Source organism: Carassius gibelio, chromosome A19, assembly GCF_023724105.1.
Source record: "Carassius gibelio isolate Cgi1373 ecotype wild population from Czech Republic chromosome A19, carGib1.2-hapl.c, whole genome shotgun sequence".
In the NCBI taxonomy this organism is placed as follows: domain Eukaryota; kingdom Metazoa; phylum Chordata; class Actinopteri; order Cypriniformes; family Cyprinidae; genus Carassius; species Carassius gibelio.
Genome location: NC_068389.1, coordinates 28763348 through 28767131, shown reverse-complemented (window position 1 = coordinate 28767131; position 3784 = coordinate 28763348). Strand labels below are relative to the sequence as shown.

Genomic DNA, 3784 nt, shown 5'->3' with positions numbered 1-3784 from the left:
TGACACAAAACAAAATTATTTGTCAGATAAATGAAACATGATGAAACATTCATTAGAGTTTAAATCGTTATAGTTTACTTCAGTGATTTATGAAAAATGACTGAATAATCCTGTGATCTAGATGTGCCACTGAAACTGAATGTTAGTACTCTGTGTATTGTGTGAGTTGTGTATTGTTTTCTCTCTCAGATCAGTGTTTTCTGTCTGTATTAATGTGTTTGTGATGTGTGTCTGTATCTGTCTCTTATTCTCATCAGGTTCAGATGCTTCAATCTTCTTCTGCTGCTGTTTTGTCTGGTTTATCACAGCGGTCAGTGTCATTTATGTTCAGAAACTATTTATTCTTGGTGTTCAGTGTCAGATATAGATTCTGACTGAAGCTGCTGTTTTCTGTTCATTCATGAAGCAGATCTCATTAGTCATTAGTGCTTGAGATTGAGCATTTAATGATTTTATTTCATGTAGAGATGATGAATAACCTGAGGTTGAGAGTTTAGATGAAGAGCACAAAGACAAAATAGATCATGTCCTTAATATTTACATTCATTTCTGATCTTAAATATTAGAGAAACTCCTCCATCAGTTCACAGCTGATGAATCCACTTCCACTGCCATGAAATATATTCAGTAAAAGAAAATACAGCTGACTGACTTAACTCTATTAGAATATTTTATAATAACATTAATTACAGAGAATAGACTGAAACACATTGTAAAACAGTTCGATAGATACTGGACAAGGAAGTCAGGGGTGGTGAAAAAGGCTCTTTATTAACTCAAAATAAAACAAGGTAAACCAAAGTAAACTGCGGCTCGGCTCTTTGCCTTCACACATATATGCGCACGCACACACACTTGACTTGGCTCAGCTCTGGCTCTCCCAAAGATCCAGTTATCTCTCCCTTTCCCAGGTCTGCTGGGCGCTTATAACTCCTCTCTTCCCCAATCACTGGAATTACAAACAGGTGTTAACCATTAATCATTTATAATCCTTATTACCACTCACATTCTTTCTCCCACTGCAGCTTTCCACCTTCCTCGCCACACACATGTGTTTCAGTATAGACACTTTAAATTGAATCTTATTGTATTTTAATTGTCTGTATTTGCAGAAAACACATCTATATCTGTGTCAGGAAAGAAGGGAGGAAACATCACACTCACATGTGAATCTGAGGCCAAAAATATTTTTCATATTAAGCTAATCGGTGAGTCTGGAGGAATTGATGTTTGTCAAAATGAAGTATGCAGTGGACGAGTGTTTAAAGAAGGAAACTGTGACGTCTTCATCAAGAATCTGATCTTCAGTGACGCTGGGAAATACACTTTGAGAATCTATTACAATAATGATCAGACAGAGCTGGAGTAACAAATCAGGACGTACCAACTTCATATTCATGGTAAATTCATAACTGATCAAACAGTGTAAATTGAGTGTCTACCCTCTGTTTGTTTTCCGTGTTTTTTCCTCCATCAGTTTTCTCTCTGCCCCTAAATCACGGCTGATGGTGAACAGACTATGGAACACCAAAAGGGCCAAAATGAGGAGGAGGATCTTATTGATTGAGAATCAGAACTGGAGGTTGAACTACCCCCTTTCCTCTCTCCGTTGTCTCCGCTGGTCCCATCTAGCCCTCCTTCATCCTCTGTTTCCTCATTATGTCAGGCTCCTCCTCCACCTGCTCCGCCGTCATTGGTCTGCCCCCTGGAGTCCACGCCCATTCCTCCTCCATGGCTCCTCCCCCCATCACCATCTTTGGCTTTACTGCTGTGTTGGATTAATAAAGACTATCTTGATTATCCTTGGCTCCGTGTTCCTTCCAGTGGCGTAGTGTGAAATTTTGGGCTTTGATTGATTGACAGCATTATAATAATGATTAATATCTTTCTGTTTCTCCTCAGATGAGATTTCTGTGAAAACAGGCGAGGAGCTAAAGATGTCTGTTCTGGTGTCTGATGCTGATAAAGTGAAGACAAACTCTAGTGGAGAGTGGAAGGAGGTTTGGATGAGAGATCACGGGGTTCAGAGCGACCGAATGAATGATGATAATGATGGAAACCTGATCATTAAATCATTTCTGGACAGAGATGCAGGAACATACAGAGTTCTGGACACTGAAGGAGAAATCTTGATCACAGTCACAGTCACAGGTGAGAGAAGCTCAGATATGAGGAAATATTATTTATAAAGCATGTGGACAGCTGAGGTTTATTCATCATGATCTGAACATCACATTGATGCTGAACTGTGTGACTGACCTCTCAATATCTTCTACAATCAAAGGAAAAACTGGACGACACTAAACAACGCAGTAAGTCACACAGACATTAAGAGCTTTACAACATCTTCAAGCAGTGAGTTTAATAATGAAAGAAAATTAAATGTGCTCTCTTCCCATCTTCCTCCTCCATCTGTAGAGAACTGGATTGTGTCAGTTGTCATGTGTTTGGTGATTCTGGCTGTGATTGTGATTTCTGTCATCATATGGAGACGTCAGCACAGAGATCACACACCGGTTCCAGCAGATCCCCCACAGGAACTGGATGAACTACCCTGAACCCCTGGTGATGCAACTTATGATGTTACTGATATAATTTCAACATGTAAACTTAGTTTTGCTGATGATACTGTGGTTCTGGGCCTCATTCACAACAATAATGAGACCGCATACTTGGATGAGGTAGAGAAATTAACATCTTGGTGCCAGGACAACTGTCTCTCTCTGAATGTGAGCAAAACTAAAGAACTGATTGTGGACTTCAGGAAGAGACAGCAGCAGCCCTATACTCCTCTCATGATCAGCGGGACCCCTGTGGAGAGGGTGAGCAGCTTCAAGTACCTTGGTGTAAACATCTCGGAGGACCTCACTTGGACTACTCACATTCAAACACAGGTTAATAAAGCCAGGCAAAGACTGTACCATCTGCGACAGCTGAGGAAATTCAGGGTCTCACCAGCAATCCTGAAAACTTTCTATTCTGGGGCTATAGAAAGTGTATTGACTCAGTGCATCTCAGTGTGATATGGGAACAGCTCCAGTCAAGACTGCAAAGCCCTGCAGAGAGTTGTGCGCTTAGCTGAGCGCATTTCAGGGTCTGCTCTCCCCTCTCTGCAGGACATCTACCTCAAACGCTGCAGAAGTAGAGCTGCAAAAATCATCAAAGACTCCATCCACCCCAGTAACCATCTTTTCACTTTGCTGCCATCTGGTAAGCGCTTCCGTAGCCTGATGGCAAAAACTGAGAGACTCATGAGGAGTTTCTTCCCCCAGGCCATCAGGCTCCTAAACTCAAAACAAGCCTCTTAACATCCTCATGCTTCCACTTAATGTTCACTTTATCAGTAAGATATTCATCATTCACTGTTTGCACATTTGCCTCTTGTACATCCCTGTGTACCTTAATATTTAAGACTACAGTTTACACTCATGCACATTATTCTGCGTTGTATATTTAATTCTACAATATACAATTTTTTTTTTCTTATATTTTTGTTTACTTTTATTTCATTGTTACATAGCTATATTTATGTATATTTTCATCTGTGTTGTTTTCTTTGGTCCATGGAGCGGACCTGACTCACATTTCACTGCTGGTTATATATGCTATATATAATTGTGTATGTGACGAATAAAAATCTTGAATCTTCTACAACTAGGGGGTGTAAATGTACCATAAGCAATAATACTTTAAGAATCCACCCGGCTAATGATTTAAGCCAGGTGTGTTTATTGTGCAGTTGTAATAATGAGAGTGTGTTCTGTATGTATGAATTTGAATGGAA

At 40.1% G+C, this 3784-nt stretch overlaps 1 long non-coding RNA gene across 1 annotated transcript; it reads left to right on the top strand.

Annotated features, from left to right (window-relative positions):
* The first annotated feature begins 257 nt into the window (after positions 1-257).
* Positions 258-3523, top strand: LOC127935131 (uncharacterized). Its single transcript, XR_008147984.1, has 4 exons — positions 258-310; positions 1113-1400; positions 1903-2312; positions 2419-3523. It is a non-coding gene; the product is annotated as an uncharacterized LOC127935131 (long non-coding RNA).
* Positions 3524-3784: the final 261 nt, after the last annotated feature.